At 39.6% G+C, this 27,961-nt stretch overlaps 2 long non-coding RNA genes across 2 annotated transcripts in view; one reads left to right on the top strand and one right to left on the bottom strand.

The window, feature by feature from the left end:
• The window catches only part of LOC117403522 (uncharacterized), a 94,290-nt gene extending 86,988 nt beyond the window's left edge, over positions 1-7,302 (top strand). The window contains exons 2-3 of the long non-coding RNA XR_009314711.1: positions 5,130-5,222; positions 5,332-7,302. This is a non-coding gene — a long non-coding RNA (uncharacterized LOC117403522). The remainder of the gene's footprint in view (positions 1-5,129; positions 5,223-5,331) is intronic.
• Positions 433-13,525, bottom strand: LOC131712872 (uncharacterized). The gene is made up of 4 exons (XR_009314804.1): positions 13,444-13,525; positions 2,117-2,218; positions 1,446-1,504; positions 433-1,239 (listed from the first exon to the last, which is right to left on the bottom strand). It is a non-coding gene; the product is annotated as an uncharacterized LOC131712872 (long non-coding RNA).
• Positions 13,526-27,961: the final 14,436 nt, after the last annotated feature.

Raw genomic sequence — 27,961 nt, 5'->3', positions numbered from 1 at the left:
AGCTTATATGTTTTGTTTGTAGTTCATTCCATGTACTGTAAGTTCATTAAGCTATATTTCTGTAAGATGATAGGTTGTATATGTTTGGCTATTTTTACTGTCTTTGGTCTACAGCCCAGGTAAGCATTGTTGCAGTTTTTCCACCGTCCTTGCCATCGTTTTAGATGCTATACTTAAACCAGTGCTGGCCAACCTTTCTCCTACTGCAGGCCACGTTGACTTACTCAAGAAGGGTAGAGGACTGCATAACCCACAGTAAAACGAATTTCACAATTTACATAGCCATGCAGTTTCATCTCATAACTGTAGAATCTAGAACAACCCTGAAAGCCCAGTTTACATGAAATCAATTCAGTAAAGCAAGACATAGTATGGCCCCTCTATTTGTGTGAATTAAAGTAAACTATACCAATTAGGATTTTGCAATACATATTAGTTACTGTTTCTAACAATCTTAGAAACTAAGCATTTCAAAGTGTTTAATAAATACAAATTTAAAATGAAAATGAACATGAAATTCAAGAGTACTCACCTAACTTTTCAGTGAGACTTTTTTGTTTGACATCAGCCTTCAGATTAGACACTGAAACAGTCAAAACATCTCTCTGGTGAGTATCAGAGACAGATTCTGTGCTGGGATTTGTTGACTTTCATCAGAGAAAATGTTTGTTCATGAATGTATGTGCTTCCAAATGCAGTGAATATTCTCTGTGCATGCTGTTTCAGGTTAGGAAAGCGGGCATCTTAACTAGCATAAAACTCCAGCAGGGCAACTTTATTAAATGTGTCCTTTAGCTCCATAGATCACTGCAGTTCAATTAATTCAAGCTGAAACTTTTCAGGCAAGTCTTTAAGTTACAGAAAATGGCATTGTAAAATACATGGATGTTGTTTTCTTTGGATTTGAAGACCAGAAGCCTGCCTTGGAACGCAGCCAGATGACTCAGCACGTATTCTTCATATCTTCCATAGTTTGTGTGTTCCGAGAGTTGCATTTTTGTCAGCGAATTCTTTGAGGGAAGGGAATGTACACAGTTGGATTTCTGTAACTGCATGGCAAAAAGTTTAAGCTTGGTTTCAAAGTCTATGACAGCATCATACAAATGGGAAATCACATGGTTTTTGCCCTGTAATTTCGTGTTATGGTTAACCAAAAAGGCACGATCCATAACTCACTGATGATCAGACAGATCCTCCCCTTGCATTCCCTTCTCTTTCACAAAGATGTCAATCGCCTCCCTTAAAGCGAAAAAAGCGTTTCAACACATTTCAAGCGCAGTCACCTCATTGTGCATTCACTTCATTTAGAAATGCTTTGAACAACCTGTGATTCGTAGCATGTGATAGAATATAATTAATTGTTTTCATGAGAACTTCCGTTATGTTTTTCAAACGAACAACTTTTGAGCACAGTGCCTCCTGATGTATGATGCAGTGATACTTACTTTTTTCCTGATACGAGCAACGAGTCCATTGTGCGAACCTACCATTGCAGGGGCTACATCTGTAGTGAAGGAAACAAGTTTTTCCCACAGTAAACCGCAATCCTCAAACATTTAGTTTATTAAAAATATCCAACCCCTTAACTGTGCCATGCATACTGGCAAGACTTACAAGTTCCTCTGTTATTTTAAAGTCTTTGGAGATGCCCCTGACAAAAATCATGAGATGTCTGTACTCTCATCCAAAGCAATTGAGAATGCAATAAATTATTATGCACTTTTCCCGAAACTTACTCTGTAAGTCTGTAGACATAGCTTCAATTTTGCACTCAACTGTGTGTCTCGACAAAGGAATTTGATCAAATACGTTAGCTTTTTCTGGGTAGACCAACATTTTCTGACAAATTCTCCTTCAGAAAACAGTCTTGAGTGTTTGGCTATCAACTCTGATATGGCATTGCTAGTCCGTGTTGTATTTTCTTAAATTGTATGCCACCTGAAAAGGAGTTTTTGCTGACCTGCTAACTATGCTTTTAATTCTTTAACATTGTCAGTTCTGCTCTGGCCACTGTACTTCTGGTCGGCACTTTCATGTTTGGTGCAAAAATGTCTTCGCAGGTTATACTCTTTGAAAACAGCAACCGTTACCTGACAAATCAAGCACATGGCTTTACCTTCATATTCCACAAAGAAATCATTTTCAGTACACTGTTCTTGGAACTTTCTTGCTTCATCGTCGACCCTTCTCCTCTTCAATTTAGAATTAGACATTTTTACTGGGAAAAAAAAATACAACCACATGTCAGATTAGAGGTATGACACAGGCCCGGTTTTTGGGATGGAACCGTATAAGTGTCTTGTGTTTTGATTGGTCCTTGTCTGTAGGAGTAATATGACGTCAGCATGAGTTGGAAAGCTTGGAGGCATTTTAACATTGTGATCGGAGAGAGTGAGATAGACCTGCTTTCCAGAACCTTTCAATTAAAATATAATATGGTATTTTGCTGTACTAATATAACAAACTATGGGTTACTATTACTTGATCACAGTTTTACTTAAAGACTGCCCTCATCTCGGGCTACATCCCAAACTCTGGGCCGCTCTGCTTTTCAGATAACGTTCCAAATTCTGTGTCATTCTCATCCCAAATTCTGGGCCGCTCTGCTTTTCAGATAACGTCCAAAATTCTGGGCCACTTTGCATTTCTGAATTCAGCCCAGTTTTTGGGATGTTCTGCTCTTACAGATGACAGCCGAGTTTCTAGGTCATGATCAGTTTACCGTAAAAAGGTACAGCAGAACCGGATCGTGAATTCATTTAAGAGTAACCCTTAGTACATGAATCAAAGTTAATGTATTTTTTTTTTTACTCTCCCCAGAAAACATTACTTTTTATGAAGAAACAAAAAATCAAATTTATATGTTTTTTTGTTGTTTTTTTTAAAAGCTTATTTCTTTATTACAATGAAGAAACTACATTCCACTGAAATAGATACATGAACATTAATTAAAGCAGGCGTTTTTATTAAAAGTTAAATGAAAGATAATACTTTGGATTGATATAGCGCCTTTCATCCCATAGGATCCCAAAGATCTTTACATGGGCAGCCATTACATTGACACAGCAGTTAAAGTGGGAGGAGTGAGGAACTGCTTAGCTAACTGAACTTCAGAACTTCATTATCTATAGCCTACAGTTTAAACTATCAGGAATAGATAAGGAATATTTTACCAATACAATAATGTTTACTGTATGTTAAGTTGAAGGGCACTGGTCTCTTAAAACCCATAAGTGAAACAGCTGATATAGGCCTTTATTGTATTTGTGTGTGTGTGTGTGTGTGTGAGAGGTGAATATGTTGAACTCCTCCATTCTATTAATGTTGAGTTCTGATAAACCCCTATGCATGACTATGTATTGATGGACATTACATAAGCAAATGAGATGTCCTTTTTTGGAATACCATGTTCCTTCTCAAAAAATGTGTTTTAATATTAACCTTTAATAAAAATGTCTGCTTTAATGAATGTTCATGTATCTATTTCAGTGCAATGTAGTTTCTTCATTGTAATAAAGAAATAAGCTTTTTTTCTTTTAAAAACATTTAAATTTGATTTCTGTTTCTTCATAAAAAAATTGTTTTCTGGGGAGAGTAAAAAAATACATTAACTTTGATTCATGTACTAAGGGGTACTCTTAAATGAATTCACGATCCAGTTCTGCTGTACCTTTTTAAGGTAAACTGAGCATTAACTGTTACAGCTTTAATCTGCAACAGCAGAACATCCCAAAAACTGGGCTGAATTCGGAAATGCAGAGCAGCCCACAATTTGGGACCTCATCTGAAAACCAAAGCGGCACAGAATTTGGGATGTAGTCTGAGAACAGGGCAGTCTATATGTAAAACTGATTAAATTACATTAGAGATAAACTGATGTATCCTCTGACAAAACTGTAATAGTGAGCAGGATATACAGTATATTTGCAATTAATATAAATCATGCAAACGATTATATATATATGCTATTTGAAAGAAAAAAGTACATCACCACAGAAAGCCATTTCTAACATGATAATTTGTATCAAGTAATAGTCACCCATAGTGTGTTACATTAGTACAGCAAAATACCATATTATATTTTAATTGAAAGGTTCTGGAAAGCCGGACACTCTCTCACTCACACTCTCTCTCTCTCTCTCTCTCTCTCTCTCTCTCTCATCACAATCTTAAAACCTCTCCAAGCTTTCCCACTCGTGCTGACGTCATATTCCTCCAACAGACAAGGACCAATCAAAACGCCAGACTGTTATGCGGTTCCATCCCAAAAACCAGGCCTGTGTCATACCTCTCAGATTAACACGAATGCAGCTACTATTGCAAGTGACTTCTAAGCTGTTGCATGTTCTAAGCAGAATATAGGAATAGAGGGGACTCTGGTAAACATCATAAACAAGTGCCAACAAATATTCAATGTTCATGTGTTTATAATCTGCCAATAAATCAATAATTCACTCGTTTCCTATTTTTAAGTGCTGAGTGACAATACATGTAGCTTGTTTACATTTTAAGGAATTTCTAAGTGTTTGCTGCACATTTTTACACACTGACAGACTTTTGGAGGGCTGTTTGTAAAAGCCCTGGGGGCTGTATCTGACCTGTGGGCCATAGTTTGGCCAGCACTGATTTAAACACAGTAGCAGGTGTAGCACAAACAGATCACCCCCGAGGGTGTTTCCTAAAAAAGGCAAGATAAAGTCACATTCAGTAGTGATCTGAGTGGCTAACTTGACTAAAAGTAATAACAAGTATGGAGGATTTCACCAAGTAAAATGCATTCGTGGGGTGTACGCGAGTCTTGCAATGAGGAGTTTGCTGGTTCAAATACCAGTCATTCTGAGTTGCTGTTCTTGGCTGGGGTCCCACAGGATGTGATGCACTGGTCTTTGCACTCCTAGTGCATCACATCCTGTGGGTCCCCAGTCACAGTGACCTCTGATGGTCAGTTGCCAGACGGTGGAATTCTATAGTCCAGGATTCAGGCAACATCCGCTGCTTAGGTTTAAAAAGGTGATTGATTGGATTGCAAATCTTGGAGAACTGGGATAAATACAGATTTGGGCACTCCAATTAAAAAAAAAAAAAAAAAAAGGAAATAAATAAATAAAAAAAATGTTTTCTAATTACAGAGATTTCTACAGCATCCCAGCAACAACTGCCGTTTGACATCAGGGAGTTAGAAGCGGATGATGAATGTTATGTTCTGGAAGAACTGAAGGAATGTAAGCAACTACGCTTTGTTTATCACTGCGCAATGTGTTGTTTGAAAAATGAATACTTGGTTCATATTAATCTTTTTTTTTTCTTCACCCTCTTTAATTCTCCACTCAGCCCTCCATCACCCTGAATCAATCGTCACTTAGCATTCTGTGTTCAGAAGAGACTGGAGGATGCAAACTGGTTCCCTGCAGCTGAGATCTGATCTCCGTACAGCTACTGGCTGTCAGTACAGTTTGTGGGTCAGCAATGAAGGTTGAGCTCAGTATTCGTCGCATCGGAAATATTCAATCATCTGGGGTTTGATTTCATGAGAAGATGTCTCAGTTAGATGAATAAAGGTCACAGTTCAACAAAACAAAAAAAATGCTTTTCAAGTGGAGCCTTCCAAGTTTCTATCGCACTGCAAGGTCATTTCCCAGCATGACAACACAGCAGCCCAAAGATGCAGATTTACTGTAATGACAAGCACACATTTCAGAAATTTGATTTGCTATTGCAAACGTATATATTGTTGAACATTAATTCATCTTACATTTATAAGTATGCCACTGTGAGACTTCCCCTTTAAAGATCATTAATTTTCTTACTTGTCTTGGATACTGAAGCACCTGCCATCTGTGTACCTGTACTGTATGTACTTTAATTATGGTTCTTTGATGTGTGCTAAGATTTGTAACCAGCATTGTATACCATCCTTATATATTGCTGTGTTTATCAGTGAGCAACATTAGTAAGCACTAATAAAAGTGCATACAGTAAATACTGTATGACAAGCCAGTGTAATGACACTAGACCTCGATGTGACCCTCATTTAGCTGTGAGCATTGTCCTAGTTAGAGCTCATCAGCCTGGTATGACCCAGATATGCCCTTATTAACACATGCTGCTCTGACTGTCTAATTTGATGGCTGGGGTCCTCAGCCCATCATAAATCACTGAGCAACCTTTGGTGGCTGGCATTGTCAAAAGGACATGTTAAAGTGAGATCAACCATTCTGATGCAATAGACAAAAGAGCACTTTTATTCTGTTGTGTGTGTGCTTCTCCGTTTTACTGAGAGCTTTTTTCTGCACCTGAAGTTGTTACTCAGCAAAGACTCAGTAAAACTTTGTAGTTATAATGGCATATAGGGGTTACATGTTAAAACATGCAAGTATTACAGAATATTTTCCATGCTCCAATGTTGTTAATTGTTGTTATAGCTTATTAATATTAGAACTGATTTGTCAGTAACCTTAGGGTTCTCTATTGTGCCTGGGAATTATATATCTGATAATATCTAATCTGACATTTTATTTGAAGTTTGGAGCCCCAAGATGGCATTCTGTAATAACTTGTTCTGACCAAAGTCATGTTCAAAAAGGCTTTCATAAAACTAGCACATATTTATTTCTGTGTATGTGCTGTTCGATTGATTAAGGGTAGGTTATTGGGTTTTTTTAGGGTGTCTGGTTTCAGTATTTCCCAATTCTTTTTTTGCCAATCTAAATATATGTTTATGTTGGCTGATGACTGCTGATTATTTTTCACTAGCTACAATGAGGTCATCATCAGGTGATACCCGATCCAGTACGAAAGCAAAATCAGCAACAACAAAAAAAATGGTCTAAGAATGTGTTTAATGTGTATATGTGTTAATGAGGCACTGTATTTTCAGTTCTTTCTTTTTCCTGGCTAGTGACCCGCTCTGTCATTCACAAAGATGGATACTGTACACCTGCTTTGCCTTGGTAAAAATATTGTAACTGGACTGACTCACCGTTGCCACCTGCTGGCAAACGGAGTGCCGTGCCCGGAGCCAGCTTTCTACACTTATGCTAATATACAGCAGAGGATGCTGGGAGTTAGAAATATGGTATTATTATTGTTGTGTTTCATTACTAGTTATTGTAAAGTTCCAATATTGTTAAATGTATCACCCTGTGATTGTTATTACCCTTCCGGTGTTATTTGTGTAATATGTGGACGTCACCTTGAGAGGCGGAGTAGTGCTCTGGGGTGGTGAAGGGCTGTCGATGTGTATGTGTTTGAGTGTGTGGATGGTGCTGGTTTGCTGTTAGCTGCCTAATAAACTGCATTCTACCTGAGATCCTTGATGTGTGTCGCCTGTAATTCCTGTGCTTGCTACAATATGTGAAACAATAGCTTAAGATTTGCATAGCATTGAGGGCAAAAAAGGGCACAAACAGCATGTGCGGATTATTTTGTCCTGTTTTGAGTACTGTACCTTTAATAATAACAACAATGCCTCATTCTAAGTACTGGAGATCACGCTAGATGAGAGGAGAGAAGAAGAGTTCAGTGTAGGGGGAGGATGTTACTGTTCTGCTTCTCATTTAATTTAGCTCTGTTGCTGCTGTATGCCAAACTCCTATGTATACCAAGGGAGGGGAACCAAGTTATGTGTAACTCTTAAGATACAACAAAGGTAACTAAGAAGTGGATTCCCTTAAACCCCATGTCAGTGTTTGTTGCATCTCCTACCGACAAACTCCCCTATGATGAACACTACCGATTGCCAGGATTCATCACAAGCATCCGTGCTGAGACTCTTAATGTTCCTGAAGCTGTGACTGCACCGCGGAGACTGGCCCAACCATCAAAAAAAACTGCAGGGGGATTCTGGCAGGGCACTCTGGGACAATGACAAGCATACTGTAAGGATGCAAGCTTGTATTATATTTCTGTCTATCAAGGTACAATAATTTATTTTTTGTGGACACACTTCTGATTAAACATACATTTTACGTTTTATATAACAACAAAGTCAGTGGCACATCAAATATGTAGAGTCATTTGCCATTTTTAACACACAACTGATTGTTTAGAAATTTTGATCCCAGATTCAACTCATTGTGCTTGTATGAGAATAACAGACCTGTCGTGCATGCTACAATAATAAATGTACGTGTTTGTTAAATTCATATTTGTACCTTAATCTTGTAAATAGTAAAATAGTGCTATTTTGGGTTCCCAAGTGGCTCACCTAGTAGAAGTGCACCATGTTGTGCGCAGGGTGAGTCAAAATAAATTAATAAAAATAGTGCTATTTTTCTTCAAATAGTGGCATGACATATCTCAGCATTGTAATTTTGGAGGGATACACTACCATTCCTCAATCATTACCTACCCTAATTTGTTTAATGAAGTTGTAGATGGAAATCTGTAGCCAAGACTTGCAACAGAGAGATGCAGCTCTTATACATATATATATATATATATATATATATATATATATATATATATATATATATATATATATATATATATATATATGTGTGTGTGGTTCTAAGATGCTATGAGCCAAGACTCATCTTCAGATAATTACTAATAATAAAAAATCTGACTTCTGTCCTTCAACATGTAGTGTAAATTCTGTGCTGTACTCACCTGTACTTCCGTCTTTCCATTTTCATGCAACCTCCACTCCCCCCACCTCCTCCTCCATGCAGCTAATTATCTTCCCCCGGGGAAGAAGACTGGAACCTGTCTACCATCCCATCCTCCAGCCACTCAAGCTGTCAAGCTGTAGAACAAGCCTCCCAGGGGGGAAAAAATCAAGGCCAAGAGAGTATTCTGTGTTTCCTTTTTTTTTTCTAGTAATTCAAGTTTGTTGATTCAGTTGATCTTTTAATACAAACAAATCTGAACCCACTGCTTGTCTCTGTGCCTCTTTGGACTACTATTCAACTGCACAAGCAATGATATAGCTTTGAACCTCGTCTCACAACACTGCCTGTTAAACCAGCAATAATTACACTGTTAGCTAAAATGAAAGCTACTCTATTATGTATGTATTTGCTTTAGCTGAGATGGTCTTGGATGAGGTAATTTATTAAAATCTAACCATTATTCAGTAGGCCCTTCCCTGGCGTTTTTTTTAATCTTGTGCACTGCTAGACATTTGATTTTCTTAACCTTGGTACACTCAGATTCAATTATCTGTTTAGATCAATTGAAAAGACCCCAGTGTTGTTCTCATTGCCATGGCCGCCTTCTCTACAAGATATCTATTTAAAATGTGTTGACTGTGTGTTCTCTTTATCCAAATCTCAGAGCCGTAATGAGAATGTATGTGTGTCATACTTTAGGGAACTAATTTGCTATTGAAGATCAAGTGAAGTAAAACTATTTCAACAGCTAATAATGGTTTTATTTCATTTTTATTTATCCAAAGAACTGTTTTCAGTGTTCTTTAAAAGAAAAAAATCAAAATTCTCTGTTTCCTTTCACTACATTAGCACCCAGAATATATATATATATATATATATATATATATATATATATATATATATATATATATATATATATATATATGGGTCATTCTTCCAATAGGGTGCCTTTTGGACCTTGTGAAAAAAATTAAAATCAGTGTGTATTTGGGGAAATAAACATTTTCTATCATAAACAGAACATTTAAAATGAACCAAAAAAAACTTTTGCCAAGCTTAACAACAGAAAATCTGTAAATTAAAAGCCATAAATTCCTGTTTAAACTATATTGTGCGTCAACTCTGTTACGGACACATAAGTAACTCTATGAAAAAGTGTTTAAGCTGTATACATTTCAATTCAAACATTTTTAGACAAATACTATGTCCCTAAATGCAATTCTTGAAGCATAAAAAATAATTATCAAAGAATTCCATTTTTAGTCTCAATAATATTACGGAATCTACAAATAGAACTTTTAAGCACTGACATTTTTACATAAAACTGTCAGATACCATCTTAATTTTCACAAAACATTTAGGATTGATCTTTTTCTTACCTTTTGCTATTGGATAAATCAAGTTAGTTTACTACAAAGGACAAAATTAAATATTTTGGAGTAATATATTTGCAAGTAACATAGTTGACAACATAGTAACAGTATTGACAAAAGTAACATAATTGACAGGACAGTATGTGCAGTGGTTATTTTGTTTATTTTTAACAGGCTTTCACAGATATAGAAGTCACAAATGTCATTGTAATACAGTCCTAAAAATATTTGCATTTACAATTTGCAATAAACAGACTGTTGTCTTACATTAGTAACCGCTGATTTTTGGAAACTACGCCAAGACCTGTATAACTATGCAACTGCAAAACAACAAGGTAAGTTTTTTTGGGGAGGTTGTTTTTAATATGGAACTATAATGTTTTTAAATGTACATATTATCATTGTTGATGTAAAAATACAAACTTTATAATAATAGTACACAACAGCGCTGTAAGAATTCAATTTGAAAACATAACATTTTGATAGGACATAGGACATCGATGTATTTGGATTCTCCAATAGATAGTTTCGATGAAGATTCTTCATGGTGTCAGTCAGAAATCTCTTCTGCATTTTTCTTTTGTTCTGAGTAATAGTTTGCTTCTTTCCCATAGTAATTTGGCTCACGTCATCTCTGACATAAAAGGAGGCCACATTTTAATCTCATCTGTGACTCTGCTTACTTTTCTTCTTACAAATGTGAAGGATTCATTTTCACTTGTCTGTTTGTTACTCTGCCATCGCTTCTTTGAAAACCCAAATGAATCCTGAGCAAATTTCTGCAGTCGATATTTTTTCACTATTTTGCCAGTAACAATTTTTGATAGAATCTGCTTCTCTCTCTTTCCTGGAAGTGTGATACTTTAATTTTATGTCTTCGATCAAACAATGATGGAAAAGAAGTGTTTTCCGAACTGCATCTTCTGCAGGAAAGCTCTTCAGCAACCTGTTTGTTTTAGCTCTAGGCGATTCACTTTTCTACAGCAAGCGTTGGTACCGCTTTTTATATTTTTCCAAAACTTTCTTTTGCTGTTTGAAAGAAACCTTTAGATCTTCCAATTCTTGAAGTATCTTTTTTCTCTTTTGAGATGTTCTTCTTCTTCAATTGCGTTGCCTATAAAAAAAAAAGTATGATAAAAATAAATACATATTTTGTTCATAGATTAATGTATTTTTAAGCATACATTATGCCAACAATATATTAAATACATATGTAAAGCCAGTATGAATAATAATTTCAATTAAATTCAAAAATAATATTTTTAAATCGAATACATGTAGGATGCATGCAGTTTTTCAATCTGTAGCCTTACTCTAACCTTGAAGGTCCTGGCTGATGGACCTCACCTGGGCTTTCTGGAGGTGTTGCCAAGGAGTCTATTGCTGCTTTCTTTTCCCTACACTTCTGCTGAGCTTTTCTCCAGTATTTCCTTTTGCTACGCTTCTCTCTTTCGCCAAGTTCTGACACTGACTTCACCTTCCCTGCTTCTTTCCTCGCTTTCCATGTCTGCCGTTCTTTTTGCAAATACTCTTGTCTTTTTGATGGATCTACATCACGGCGTGCACGATAGCGCCGTTGTTTTTCTGCAGCAGTAAGTGCCATTTAACTAAATCTACCTGTAAATAAACATATTTATGTTTTTAATCAATTTTAAACTTTAAATGTAATTAAATATAATTAAATTATGAGCAACAACCACGTCATAGTAATTTCTTAAATCAACACTGTTACCTTAAGTCAACTATGTTACTCTAAACATGTAACAGAGTTGACCAGTAACAGGGTTGACTTACATAACAAAGTTTGCCCTTTATGTCCAATGTGGTAAAGCACATGGCTGCACATGGTGTGCTTCTGGTGAAGGCTTTATTGGAGTTTATTAAACTAATTATACATTTTTGTATATATATTTTTTTTCTACTTAACTTCGCATAACATAGTTGACATTTATAAAGTACCTTATGAACCCAGACAAAGTAGCTTTAAAAAAAATATATGAAAAACTGCTTAGACACATACCTGAAGTTGCTTCCTATGTCTTCCTCCTTTATTATGATGTCATATGCTGAAGATCATGTGACTTGTGGAATAATTCATTGTTCTGCAGGGGCTTTATCTCCGGTAACAGGGTTGACAGTGGATTCAGGGACAGCACTAAATAGTTCAATTTATATTAATAAATATACATTGATTGTACAGATTTATAGTTGAAAAACAATGTACTAAGTTGTGTTTTGTAATACTGGTGAGATTTTAAAAATACATTAGGATTTAATTAATTATATTCTTAAAGAAGTTTGTAAAAAGATGAATAGGGACATTGGAGAATGCTGATTTTTCCTTTAAATATTGTTGCCTTTTTTACTTTAAATGCTATGTAGTGTGTTTTTACAAGTGGTTTTGTATAGGAATTACTTAATACTTTATGATGTATTAATTATTTTGAATATAATCAGTTATTTTAACCAAAATATGGCACAGGGACACAAAAGGCACCCTATTGGAAGAATGACCCATATATATATATATAATAGTGTTATTTTATGAAGACCTGACTTTGTGAAGACCTGTTTCTTGAGAGGTTATTATCCCACTCATGTATTTAATTGGTTGAAGCCGCATAATCTCTTTCTTCCATTGTTTTATAATAACAACTACTTGCTTAATGTAGCATGGCTTTTTAAAACTCAGAAGTTTAAAGCAAGCGTATCTGGTTCTACCTTTGTCAAATATACACAAACCAGAGTGTGAAGATCTGCTTTCTAATGAAGTAGACAGCATAGTATTACAACTGAAGAAAGTAAACAGATACCAAGGCATTATATTTTAGTGTAGAACTAAACATCCTTGTGAGGCACTTCTCACTTAGAAATGACACAGTTAAAGTTACGATATTATTATTTATTTCTTAGCAGACACCCTTATCCATGGCGACTTACAATTGTTACAAGATATCACATTATTTTTACATACAATTACCATTTATACATTTGGGGTTTTTACTGGAGCAAAAAGTACCTTGCTCAAGGGTACAGCAACAGTGTCCCCCACCTGGGATTGAACCCACGACCCGCTGGTCAAGAGTCCAGCGCCCTAACCACTACTCCACACTGCTGCCCTGTTTTGATAGGCCCGTCTTACGTGAATACTGTTTTTGCTCCAGTGCACATTTCCGGAATAATAAAAAATAAATTCCTGCATATTTCCACATAACTGAAGTAATCTATCTTTTGTCATCGTGCAGTCTATCCGTCTGGGTTTTGATTGTGTGGAATGCAGCTCTGGTACGGGCGTTTATTTATTTATTTATTAACACATGAATCAAAGTAGGTAGGTGTAGCACTCTGGACTTCAACAGACACATATCTGAATAATATTCTTAACCACTGATTATTTTATTCCCGAAATTGGAATATTTTTGATAGAGGAAGCGATGTTTGTTTGCAAGTCGTTTTACCTTTTCACCGCTGATTCAGGGTTGTTGTTATGTTGCTTGCTTCTTCAAAATTATTAATTATTTCTATGTTTCCCGAACAGTTATCTCTTCCCATTTGCACACGGATGCTATACCAAACTGAAACTGTACTTTTTAAAAAATAAAATAAATATCAAGTCGTTTTATTATACAGTTGCTTTTGCTTTCTCTGCAGCACTTACTCTCCTCATCTGCGAACACTAGATAAACGTCTCCACACTACGCTTGCCTAAAGCCGGGTCCATATTATCTGAGCGTTCAGCTGCGCAACCAAAGCGCTCTCAAATTGCGCAATTTAATCGACTGCATCTGCTTTGTCCACACCTGAGCAACTTAGTTGAGCAACAAGTTTCCCGCGTTTAGAGTTGTGTGTATTTTTTTTTTTTTTCTGGCGATTACGCTGCCCCTGCTGGTGCTGTCAGTTATTTCCTTCATCTGTCATTGTCGTTAGTATACGATGGCATCAGTAATTACCCATGAAGAACTGGCTGTTATATTCGTCTCATCTGTAGTTATTTTGATATTAAAAGCAGAAGCGAAGCCACATAAATGATGGACACGACCTTGGCTGGGGACGCAGTTGTTATCTTTTTAAATAGTTGACATATTTTTTAATGTACCTCCTCTTTACCACAGAAATGTACAGGACAGTCAGGAGATTGTAATAATCAATCATATTTCGCAACCGTGCACATGAAAAAAAAAAAAAAACTCCACTACAAATTGCTCAGTAGATCGCTTGAAAGTACAGCTTTGTCTCTACTGTAAGCAGCCAGTTGCGCAACTGCTTGCAACGGTTTGCAGAAACGTCCACATATAAGCATTCATCTGCACGCATTGTGCAATTGATCGCTCAGTCGCGGAGACGTGGACCCGACTTTGCGGTGGTGAAAAGTCAACAAACAAATTTAAAACTGTAATATCAAACTAACATTAATAAATGTATCAAAATATTACTAACTATGTTTTGATTCCATTTTAGTTACAATTGTAACACTGCAATTAATTATTATTTGTATTTTACCCAAAGGGTACTACATAGGCATGGCATTCAGATGTACAGACATACAGACAGACACTGCTATATATTCTAAGAATCTGACATTCTTAATATTATGCTAAATAATGTCAATTCCATGTTCAGTGACAATTTGATAAGCGTACGAACGTCTCCAATGTTTGCCCTTTACAGAGAATTTCATCCCCAGTGGGGGATACTAACGACAGTGCGCTGAAGTACAATCGTTATCCCCATCCCAAGGTAAAGATGAGGAAGCTTAAATGAGTACAATATGCCTCTACTACATACTGTACTAGAGACAAGGGTATGACATGATATTTTTATAAAGTGTCGATACAAGGACATCTAATAAAAACTGTGAGTGGTTTGTGCTTTATTTAGCACCTCATTATTGATCTGGTACAAGGTTTTAGGAAACTAGGGTATGTGTTTTGATTGATTATTTATTTCTTAGCAGACGCCCTTATCCAGGGCGACTTACACACTGCTGCCCTATAAGGTGACTGATATGGTGAAGCTGCTGTTCAGACGTTTTACTTTTTGTATTCATTACAGTCCATATAATCATATAATTATGTCTCTCTTTCATATAGTGCCATCTGCTCCTTTTCTGTAATAATAGTAGTAATAGCAAACTGACTATTATGGCTACTTAATCAGTATAGTTATAGGCTAGTTTAATGTGTGTCAAAAACACATTATCCAAACTTGGGACCTGTTTTTTTTTTTTTGTTTTTTTTTTGTAAGATTGTTTGGCTCAGATAATCAAATTAATACTGTTAATATGACAACCCCAATAGAAATGATCAAAATGCAATCCATTTATCGGAAAGCATCTAATGCACGTATTGGTTGGGTTAAAAGTGGTTAAAAAACAATTCCTCTTCAATAACAGCACTGCTGGACAAACCTGATTTCAGATCTAGTGTCTCAAAACCTTTTTTTTTATGGCCCCTCAGTTTGTTATTGAGTGTTCCATATTGATGTCTCCTGTCTGTTTCTTCAGTGCAGGCACCTCAGTGTTCCAATATTAAACACATAAAAAATCATTTCAAGATTGGAGCTTTCCCCCACCACCCTAGATCATTATGATTCTCAACTCTGAGTCGATCATATCAGTGAAAATAGGCTAACTCCTATTGAGTGTGCCAGTGTATGCGAAGTGCTTATTGAAGCACTGTGATTACAATAGAGCTTGGATCATAACTCTCACTACAATTAGTGTTTAACTTGCCAAGTATAATTTGAAGAAAGCATCATTTAAATACATTCCCAAAAGTCTACTTGAAGCCATAATAGTAGTACAGTATTTCATGTTCAATGTCACATTTTTCAATTTTTGTCTGTTCTTTGTTAAGTAACAATATATAGAAAACTACAAAGCGGTATGTAAGTCAGTATGTTAACGTAACATTATTCAGCAGGTTTCATTCAACTTTATGAAACAAAATTAGTTAATTCTATAGGGTGATGCAAAACTTTTGGCCATAGCTGTAGATTTATTTGGAGCAGGCAATCTACATGAAATATAATTAATACATTTTGATATGTTCTGCTGGGTGTGTTTATAGGTTTCAGTCTGACAGACTCAGTGATGTTGAAAACCGGCCTCATAAAGGACCTTTATAAATGTGTTCTTGTAGGCCCTTCTGGTAGGACGTCCTCATTTTTTGTGTCTGTTTTTTTTTTCTTTTGCCTACTTAAAAACAATGTCATCCAAAGGGTGAAAGAACTGAGGTACATATGGTATATTTACTTCAAATAATTAAGGGGAAAAGTGACCCAGGTAAAGGGAAACGTTTCCTAAGCTTCCTAAGAAAGTGTAGGTTACTAAGCTAAAAGGGAAGTGAAGGTTACCAAGATTAAGGGGAGCTTTTCCAGGCCAGAAGGAAACATTTCACTGAATAGGCTGCTACCAATATTTGATAAAACATGTATTCATGTATACATACAGTGTGGCAATATCTATATGTTTCTCAATATTTATGTTGTATCCAAAACACAAAAGGCAGAAATACATTTGCCATCAATTGTACTGAATCAGACCCTACTGCATGCCCTGTAGGTCTGTGTTATGAGAGGTTTTAGAGGAGGGATGGCCCCTTCTTATTATCCAAAACATTATAACTAGAACCGGTCACCTATAGGACCCCCAGTTGTGCTAGATTCCCTTTAGTCAAAGCAGCTCAGTCTATCCTGACTTATCAAACTATTGGTTTTCTGCATCTGCATTGAAATCTGTCTGTCAATTTGCAACAGAATCCCATGAAGTATTTGGTTTTAAATTGCCAGCTATGCAAAATCAGAACCCAAATACCAAGTATGGAACCATCCTACATCACTCCTATATGTTATCCACAAATGAAACATGCTACAATTAGAAGAGTGATGCCCCCTAAAATTGAGGGTTCCGTTAACTGAATGCGTTCATAAAGGGTTCAGGATTTTTGCACCCCTTATACGGTATACCCTCTGCTTACAATATCCCTAAAGTGAAGAAGAGCATACCGTTCACTTTATTTGAATTAATTTACATACACTTTCCCAAAAGTGCCCTTTGTAACCTAATTTCAGCTTTAAAAATCAACCTTGTGATTGATCATAATTCTGTTTTTCAATGTGAAGTTTATAAATACATTCAAGGATATGCATTATCCTTTGAGCTGACATCAGCAGGGCATTACCTTGGGATATGCCAAGGCTTCAGTCCTGAATTTAGCCTGGCTGAAATTGCTTTGTGCCAGCCTGGGAGCAAAATAACCTTTATCTGTTCATGGAATGCATAGCAACACGCAACATATACTTATATTACAAACCAGGACAGTCAGATCTTTGAGGAAGTTTAAAACTTTAATGCTATGCTTTCCAAAGCTGTGCCAATATGCCAGTCAAACCCCAAGCTTTCTTACTCCCTTTATATAATGCATGTTAAAAGACAGCTCTATAATGGATACTTTGCTTTTAAAAAGCATAATGCACTGTAAATATTTATGGGTTTGGTTCAGCTGGTTCCCCTCTGAGAGACAGCTGGATACAATGCAGTACAAGGCAGTGCAGTATGTTCAATGTTCAATGGGTTGTGTTTTTTTTATTATCGTCTTTGCTTATTTTGTTTGCTTATCTTTTACTACATGTGAATCTGCCAGGTGTTTGAGTTTGCTTCTTCAGCTTTATATAGATGTTATACTGAAATGTATTTTATCTCAAATTTGCTTTAAGAAATGTACTCTGAAACTGTAGAAAGCTTTAATTGAGCTACAAACCTTAGACCACTGACAGAGCCATAGCACTAGAATATAAATCTACCTAGACCTTTTTAACCTTTCCTGGGTCTTCAAGGACTTTAGCCCTTATGGCTCCTAAGGTTGGGATTTTTTTTTTTTTAATGAAGCCTGTTTTTTGTTGACCTATTTTTATTAAGCAGGCAGAAATTATAGCATTTAATAAGGTAATTATATGTCATTATCTCTCTTGTTAATGAATACTGCAATAGTAGAAAAAGACTTAGAAATATCTTATAGCAACATAATTAATGGTAATTATTGCCTGGTTAGCATAAAGCATTCTGTTTTTTAATAACTAGATTTTTAGCAGAATAAAAGACAGCTATTAAATCAGTTTTACAAAGCAACCCTCAAAGATCACATTTAAAAAGCAGTTTTTCTATGGGTTGTGTCTTTGTTGGAGAAATACAGTGTCTTTGTGATGCATGATACCAGTGTTATGAATGAATAGTGAAAGCCATGACTCTGCAGGGTTTCTCCTTCCCTGTCCTCCCCACGCAGCTCCGACAGTCCCCACACACCCTCTGTCTCTTCAGCATACAGTAACACTGTCACCTTCACAATCTCTGCACTTATGGCTTCGATGAGCTGACACTACCAAATTAGGTTCAAACTGTGATGGTGGTTGTCTTGTGATGTTGACCCCTTTCCAGGATGAACTTGGCTGAGAGCATAAAAATGATTATTCATTTGCTGTGTGAAAGGGCCATTTTAATTCTTGGCTGGGCTGAAAACTCAGCAACAGAAGGTGAAATATGACCTTCGCCAGGATAAATAACATAACGGTTGCCATTTTAAATTATTTTCTTGTTTGTATCACAAGTGACGGTTAACTGCCTGTATTTTTGTTGTGTGTTTTATTAGTGAATCTGTTGTTTTTAAACTGCTGCTAATTTGCACTGTGACCTGACGTTTGGGTTAGCGCTTTCCCCACAGTTAATAGGGAGTCCCGCCTTACCTGCCAGTCCAGCCAATGATAGTCATGGGCTGACTATAAAAAGGGAGGAACAGGGACCAGGGGAGAAGAGAAGTGTTTTGGGAAGAAGCACACAACGTGTCTGGAAGAATAGCGAGGAGACAGCAGTATTGGATAGGAACAGCAGCATGGAGAACACTCTTGGGAGCAGTCTAAGGTTGACTGCAGGAACAAAGGAACGGGTTTGGAGTTTTTTTTTTTTTTTTTTTTCTATTTGGGACTTTGTTGCAGCGAGACTTAGTTAGGAGTTTTTATGGATTTTTGTTTTTGGATTTTGTGGTTTTTTTGGGGGGGATTTTGTTTTATTATCACCTGCCACTGTTGGACTGTGTTCAAGCTACTTTTTTTGTGTTAACAGGTTGGTGTAGAGAATTATTGACACTGAAGACATTTTTTGGTTTACAAACCAATAGATTTTTATTTTGGGTAACTGCCTTGCTGTGGTACTCCTTGGACAATCCATTCCCCAATAGAGTCAAGGTCGTGGTCCTGGGAGACAGCCAAGGGTCTGAGGGCGAGAAGAGATAACATTATCTTATTTGCACTTTAATCATTTCCAGAACTGCTCTAATATTTTTGTATTTTGCATTTACCTACGCTGAGCGATCTCTTTGTAGTCCTGCCAGGACACGCTCAAGGTCTGCCAGCGTTCTACTTACTGTTGTCCCAAGTTTCGAGGTCCAGCATCCGAGTCCGGAGATACTTACCAGTCAGTGCGGAGGGTCGAGGTCCAGCGCTGGTCTCCAGCGTGCCATGTCGGGGTCATAGGAACGGCGGCGAGAGAGAAAGGAGACACGCGGGGTTTAAAGATAGGCTAAGGGGAAGTAACCAGAACCCCTGGGTAGAGGTGGTAATTATACTTACCTGAGTGTACGTTTCCCGACGGCCATTTTCTTTGTCCCACTCCTTTCCAGGTTCATCGAAGGTGTTGGCTGGTCAGCGGTTGGAGGTCCGGGCGGTGGGCTTGGTGAGGTCCGCAGCAGGTTAGGGCTGTGAGGGAAGCGGACGTTGGGGAGAGGGGTCTCTTGGGACCCCCCGGAGCTATCAGAGCTTGATTCCTTCTTTTTGGCTTATCCGCCATTTTGGACAGTAACCTTTCCTTTTGTTTTCTTTAAACTTGTTGCTGTGTGGTTTTTAGTATTCTATTTTAACCCTGTTGAGAAACAATAAATTGTTTTTACCTATCCAAACATCCAGTGTGTGTATATTGGAACCCAGGGATAAAAAGAACCTGCATAGGGGAAATTATTATTTATTCGGTCATCAAGGTACTTGTCCTTGCCAAACCCAATGTGGCGTAGTCGTTACAAATTCTAAAAATAGGTTTACTACGGTTACCCCTGGTCACCCCACCCGTGACATTTGTTTTCTCTAATATTTTATTTTTAACATATATATTATCGAGAAAATGTATTAGTGTATATGTGTTAGGGCTCTAAGGGTGAGGTCCAATTGGCTTATCAGTGCCAAATCCGTATACTGTCATTGGATACCTGAACTACTACCAGCACAGTATAAAGTAATTGTGTTGAAAAGGAAAGAAAAAATACAGAAATAACCCAGCAAATTATATATTTAAAAAAAATTATATGTACTGTATACACCAGTTAGGGTTAGGGCTCTGGACTCTTGACGTGGGTTCAATCTTAGGTGGGGGACACTGCTGCTGTACCTTTGAGCAAGGTACTTTACCTAGATTACTCCAGTAAAAACCCAACTGTATAAGTGGGTAATTGTTTGTAAAAATAATGTGATATCTTGTAACAATTGTAAGTTGCCCTGGATAAGGGCGTCTGCGAAGAAATAAATAATAATAATAATAATAATAATAATAATAATAATAAATTAGCGCAGGTATACAGGAGGTGCTTCAATATACCTCAATATTTAAAAGTGAGTGTAACGTGTGATTACTCATATTTTGTAAAAAGGAGTGGTGCTGTAATATGTTTAATGTCCAGCAGCAAGCTACAAAATGCTATGTTGATGCTTTTTGAGTTCCAGCTATACCATTGTAATTGCATAGAGGTGGATTCAATTTCATTGGCGCTGTGGCGGAGTGTCCCGCCCCTATTTATTATTATTTGTATTTTTGTTTGCGGCGTGGGTAAAAGCGCCGCGTCTTTTATTATTATTTAAAAACCCCGTGAGGATGCATGGCTGATCAGCTACTGATTACTTAAATAGCTGACAGTCATGCATCCTTACCAAACGCGTGCAGACTCTGGCCGGGGGATAATAAGATAATTACCAACTAGTTAATCCCTCGGCCAGAGTATATAAACCTGCAGCTCTCTGCACTTGATGTTGGGGTGTTGGAGTAGAGAGTACGGGGAGCGGAGAGAAGGAATAATATTTAAAAAACAATTGCTAATACGTGCTGGATAATCCAGCACGGCACTTACTTGTTTGTTTATTTATTCGTTTGGCCCTCGTGCCCTTTTGTTTGTATTTTGTTTAAATATTTTGTTTGTTTATTATTAAATACGCTGAGTGCTTTTGCACTCAGTTTCACCCGCCCATCCACTGTTTTGGAGTCAGTTACTTCCTGGTCCGTGACGTCATCCACCACACCACTGCGAGCCAGACTGTCACATATGGTGTCAGAAGTGGGATAAAACAAACGCCTCCAATAGCCGGACCAGGAAAGAAAAGCTCGTTTTTTTGTTCGTTTTTTTTTCAAAGTGTTTTTGTGTGTTTTTTGGGGAAAAAAAAAAAAAAAAAAAAAAAAAAATATGGGAAGCAGCGGACGGAGGAAGCAGCAGCTACAGCAGCGTGGGGCCGGTCGCAGGTCCCACTGTAGCTCAACCATGCTGGACGTCTGCCCCACCTGCTTGAAAGGTGAGGAGTGGTGCTTCGCTGTTGGGGAGGTGGGTCACATAGCACCCGACCAACCCCCTCCATGGCAGGAGAAAGAGGAGCCAGAGCGTCCAGTGAGGGAGGACCTGCATCCTCCAAAGAGGACGAATGCACTCTCCTCTGAGGGAGTCTGGGACTGGCTGGTGGAGCCGGGGAGGGATTATGAGGAAGCCCTCCCTGCAGTGATCAACCTCCTGTGGGCAAGAGATGGGGAGCGCTGGGAGGCCTGGGAACAGCAACACCACCCAGCTTCCCTCCCAGACATCGCAGCCATGGTGTTCAACTACCTGGCTGCGGATATGGGAGAGACCCTGCTGCTGCCATCTCCAGCACAAAAGGGAGAGGAGCCATCGCTACCGTCTCCACCAGCAGAGGGAGAGGAGCCATCGCTGCCGTCTCCAGCGCCAGAGGGAGAGGAGCCATCGCTGCCGTCTCCAGCGCCAGAGGGAGAGGAGCCATCGCTGCCGTCTCCAGCGCCAGAGGGAGAGGAGCCATCGCTGCCGTCTCCAGCGCCAGAGGGAGAGGAGCCATCGCTGCCGTCTCCAGCATCAGAGGGAGAGGAGCCATCGCTACCGTCTCCAGCATCAGAGGGAGAGGAGCCATCGCTACCGTCTCCAGCATCAGAGGGAGAGGAGCCATCGCTGCCATCTCCAGCATCAGAGGGAGAGGAGCCATCGCTACCGTCTCCAGCATCAGAGGGAGAGGAGCCATCGCTACCGTCTCCACCAGCAGAGGGAGAATGCCTGCTGGTTTCGCCTCCACAGCCTGGGGAGGAGCCCGAACGTCCGACGCCCGAGTGGGAGGAGCCCGAACGTCCTACGCCCAAGTGGGAGGAGCCCGAACGTCCTACGCCCGAGTGGGAGGAGCCCGAACGTCCTACGCCCGAGTGGGAGGAGCCCGAACGTCCTACGCCCGAGTGGGAGGAGCCCGAACGTCCTACGCCCGAGTGGGAGGAGCCCGAACGTCCTACGCCCAAGAGGGGGGAGTCGGTGCGTCCACAGCCCAAGAGGGAGGAGTCGGTGCGTCCACAGCCCAAGAGGGAGGAGTCAGTGCGTCCACAGCCCAAAGAGGGGGGAGTCGGTGCGTCCATAGCCCAAGAGGTGGAAGTCTGCGCTTCCACAGCCTTAGGACCCAAGCTGCAGTCCCAAGAGCCAGAAGGGGAGGAGTTACAGGCTCAACCCCCTGAATTTTTCTGGGGGGGAGAAGGGCAGGATGCTGGTGTTCCCCAGCAGCCTCTATTTATGCTGCTGAAGGGAGCACGGCACACACCAGCCCAGCCGCCACAGCAGAGGGAGCCAGCACCGCCACAGCCTCCCTCTGAGTGGCCAGCATCCGCCCCATCGCCTCTGCCTCCACCACCACCAGGAGCAGAGCAGCAGGAGCTGCTTCTGTCTCCACCATCACCAGGAGCAGAGCAGCAAGAGCTGCCTCTGCCTCCGCCACCTCCACCAGCAGAGGGTGAATGCCTGCTGGTTCCACATCCACCGTCGTGGGAGGACTGCTTGCCCCTCCCACCTCCACCAGCAGAGGGTGAATGCCTGCTGGTTCCGCCTCCACCGTCGTGGGAGGACTGCTTGCCCCTCCCACCTCCACCAGCAGAGGGTGAATGCCTGCTGGTTCTGCCTCAACCGTCGTGGGAGGACTGCTTGCCCCTCCCACCTCCACCAGCAGAGGGTGAATACCTGCTGGTTCCGCCTCAGCCGCCGTGGGAGGACTGCTTGCCACTCCCAGCTCCACCAGCAGAGGGTAAATACCTGCTGGTTCCGTCTCAGCCGCTGTGGGAGGACTGCTTTCCCCTCCCACCATCGCCATTGCCTGGGGATGGCTGTTCTGCATCGCCTGGGGCTGCCTTTTGTTCTCCACAGGACACAGGGTACGAGGGAGAAGTGGAGCTCCCGCTGCCGCCTCCATGGCCAGGGGCTCCCCTCCCGAGTTCGCCTTCCGAGGGTCCGCTGCTGCTGCCGTCGCCTTCCGAGGGTCCGCTGCTGCTGCCGTCGCCTTCCGAGGGTCCGCTGCTGCTGCCGTCGCCTTCCGAGGGTCCGCTGCTGCTGCCGTCGCCTGGGGTCGCCAGGGATCCTGCTTCGCCTGGGGTCGTCGAGGGTCCGGCTTTGCCTGGGGTCGCCAGGGATCCTGCTTCGCCTGGGGTCGCTACACGATGGCCGGAGCTCCATGAAAGGGAGCTGCCAGAAATGAAGAAAGGGGGGGAGGTCAGGAGACCAGCTCCCCCAGCCGCACTTTCGCGGCTGGAGATCATGTGGTCGGAGCCCCACGGAGGGGAACTGCCGGCCATGAAGAAGGGGGGAGAGGTCAGGAGACCAGCTCCCCCAGCCGCACTTTCGCGGCAGGATAGAGTGTGGCGGGAGCCCCGGAAGAGGGAACTGCCGGCCACGAAGAATGGGGGGGTGCCAGAGATTCCACCATGGCCACCCCCCAGAAGTAACTTGCTTCCCCCTCTTCCGGGACTTTAAGACTGAGGGGGGAGGTGGCCGTTGGGGCCATGTGTGCTGCGCACAAGGGGGGGCATGTGTGGCGGAGTGTCCCGCCCCTATTTATTATTATTTGTATTTTTGTTTGCGGCGCGGGTAAAAGCGCCGCGTCTTTTATTATTATTTAAAAACCCCGTGAGGATGCATGGCTGATCAGCTACTGATTACTTAAATAGCTGACAGTCATGCATCCTTACCAAACGCGTGCAGACTCTGGCCGGGGGATAATAAGATAATTACCAACTAGTTAATCCCTCGGCCAGAGTATATAAACCTGCAGCTCTCTGCACTTGATGTTGGGGTGTTGGAGTAGAGAGTACGGGGAGCGGAGAGAAGGAATAATATTTAAAAAACAATTGCTAATACGTGCTGGATAATCCAGCACGGCACTTACTTGTTTGTTTATTTATTCGTTTGGCCCTCGTGCCCTTTTGTTTGTATTTTGTTTAAATATTTTGTTTGTTTATTATTAAATACGCTGAGTGCTTTTGCACTCAGTTTCACCCGCCCATCCACTGTTTTGGAGTCAGTTACTTCCTGGTCCGTGACGTCATCCACCACACCACTGCGAGCCAGACTGTCACAGGCGCACAGTAAATATGTGTTTTAAAATAAAAGCTTTTTGAATAGCAAAATAAGCTTTTAATGCATTGGTGAATTCAGGAAAGAGCCCTCCTTTCTCTGCCATTTTGATTCAATAGCACAATAAAACAGGGAAATCGCATGGGTCAGAAAGCAGGGCCTAGTCTTTTTTATTCAAATTTTAATGAAGCAGAGGATTATTACTTGACACAAATTCAATATTAATTAAATGATTCCAGTGGGAATTGACCAATTACATTGTTTGTTTTTTTATAGCTGTTTGATAAAAATGATACTGTTGTATTTTTTGGATTGTCATTGTTAACTCCTATTCCCGGTGAGCTTGTGCAGACAGCTTCAGGACTGGTCTTTGTCTTCCAGGGGACAGGTGTTGGCTGATATCCGCTGTTGAGCTCCTGGCTTCAGATTATATTAATGGAAAGAAACTACATTCAAACAACCATGTAAACAAAGCACTCGAACAGTGGGAAAGGGTTCAGCAAGCTATTTCAAGCACAGTATCTGCGCTTCATCTAGTCTTGCAAACAGAAATTCAATTGTCAAGTTCTGTGCCTGATGTCAATATCACAATATCCAGCTACCTGCTAATTCTGCTGACTTTATACTGTGGATGTTTACACTATTTCAACTGAACCCCATTTGTGTTACAACATGACTTAAAGAGTAAAACAGGGTTACAGGAAAGGCTGAACTGTATATTCTTTAAAAATAAGAAAAGGTCAAGTATAAGCTACAAAAGATCAAGGAAAGGAATTCTAGCACCTTTCTGAAGGATAGACCAGCAAACATGTTCTGGAGCAAAGAAATACAGTTTGAGGACAAGAGTGAGAAATCTCTACTGGTGCATGAATGTTAGGCCCTGCCATAAGCCTTTATAGTTTAAATGAATAAGGTGTGGTGACGGCCTGCCAATTGCACTGAATGCTTTAGTATAGTTCTAAACCAAGAATGAGTAATGCTTAGGACAGGTCTCAATTAAATAAAGTGGTAACAGTCAGCCATTCTGCAGACTTCCACTCACAATGAGGATGTAATTGAAAAAAAAGTTGATTATAGATGGCCAGAGGGTTGCTATCCCAAACCACAGAGGCAGCTTAAGCACATATATTGACTTGCAAGATGTTTATATTTTAAATATGGTTCTCTTTAAAGGATTGATCAAGGATGTACAAATAACTTATTATCATTAGCAACAGTATCACTGGTCCACCTGTTGTTGTGTCCTTTTAATCTTTGCTTAGTTTAATTCTCAATATCTACTAAGGAGGCAGAGAGCATGCGAGTGAGAGAGTGGGGCTGTAGCACAGGCTGTGGTAAGGTAAGCAGAAGTTTAGATTTTGTATTGATATTGTGGCTGTGCTGTTTGAATGATGAAACAATCTCTTGTACCTCTTATTTGAGCTTAAAAGTATGTCAATTTAAAGATGGGAAAAGCTGTATTGTTTCTGCAGGAGCGTGGAGACCTAGGGGTGAGTACAAGAAGAATCAATCTAGACTGGTGATCAGTTGAGCTGTTGATGGCTTTCTATAGTCGGATAATCTGGTTGGTAAAAGTAGTATTGGTTAAATCTTCTTCTGTCTTATTGTCCTCACCTTCTGGAAAATGTAATTGTTTTTGTTGCTACTCTACTCTTGCAATGTTTTCGCAAGTGTTTTCTAGCTGTCGATATAGGCCTATCATTAAACATATTTTTAATGCAAGGTACTTATTGTAAACCATTAGTAAATTGGAATAAATGTACCTGTGGTACTGTGGTTTCACATTAGTGTTCAATATTATTTAGGAGTTCATCCTTTTCTGGTTCACTTTGGCATAGTCAAATTGTGATCCATCCACGTCTGACATTTAACATAACTGTGTGAGGCTGTTGTTTCTGTTTCTGTTTCCCCTGTATTTCTGGGGTGTTGCATAACATCACAGTTATGTCCTGACTTCTCCCCTTTAGTTTTCACCCCAAATCAAGAGGATTCTACAGCACTCAAAGGTGCATGTGTTAGAGACAAAGAAGAAGACAGGTGTCTGAATTAAATCAAACGTTACTGTAAAATAGCTAATGACTATAATAATGGTGCCAAATGCATATGGTTGATGGTGATATATCTACATGGTCTCTATACTACACTAATCACTTGGATTTCGACAACCTTTGAGTTGAAAGTGCAACAGATGTTGAGTGGTTAGTTATGTATTAATTCATGATTTATTCTGTACTAACTCTTTTGTTATATGGAGGCTGTGTGGTCCAGTGGTTAAAGAAATGGGCTTGTAACCAGGAGGTCCCCGGTTCAAATCCCACTTCAGCCACTGACTCATTGTGTGACCCTGAGAAAGTCACTTAACCTTGCTCTGTCTTTCGGGTGAGATGTAGTTGTAAGTGACTCTGAAGCTGATGCATAGTTCACACACCCTAGTCTCTGTAAGTCGCCTTGGATAAAGGTGTCTACTAAATAAACAAATAATAATAAACAAATAATATGTGTTCACATGTATGTATCCTTGTTATTCACTTTAGATATGTATTATTATTATATGATATTCCATTAGTTCCCTTCTGTAGTTTTCACTAAATACAGTATTTGGGAGGGGGGGGGGTGTTATTTAATGAGTTGATTGGTCCCAGTAATAATTTAGCTTGACTGGTTTCCACTGTATAAGTCCAGGTGTGTAAAACAGTGAAAGGAATGTGCTGTGCTGCTGTTGTTACCGGTGAGTCACCGTGTTTAAAACTACTTGTATGGATTAAACATGATCCTTTTAAATACACTTTTATTCGTCTTATTTAAAGAAAAGTGCATGATACAATTTAATTGATTGTGTCTAGTTTTGGTAGGAAAAATGAAAATCTGTATTTTCTGGTGTGTTAAGTCTTATCTGTTATTATATGTGTGACAGGTGTTGTCTAAATAAGGGTGTTACTGTACGTATGTTTTAAACTTGTATTTGCAAGTTTCTTTTTTTTTATCTGTCAGAGTGTTTTTTTTTTTTTATACAAACCTTTTGTCTACATTGCTGTTTGTTTAAAACGTGATATCCTATTCTGTCAACTCAGGCACCTCTAGCAAAAGTTGTTATCTCACATGCCTGTGTTTGAAAATATTATTATTATTATTATTATTATTATTATTATTATGATTATTATTATTATTATTATTATTATTTATTTCTTAGCAGACGCCCTTATCCAGGGCGACTTGCAGTTGTTACAAAATATCACATTACAGATAAGAGCAGTTATGAAATACAATAAAGTCAGTAGTAACTAAGAGCAAA

Source organism: Acipenser ruthenus, chromosome 1 (assembly GCF_902713425.1).
Source record: "Acipenser ruthenus chromosome 1, fAciRut3.2 maternal haplotype, whole genome shotgun sequence".
NCBI classification, from domain to species: domain Eukaryota; kingdom Metazoa; phylum Chordata; class Actinopteri; order Acipenseriformes; family Acipenseridae; genus Acipenser; species Acipenser ruthenus.
The sequence above is the reverse complement of the archived record's forward strand: the minus strand, read 5'-3'. Positions and strand labels throughout refer to the sequence as shown.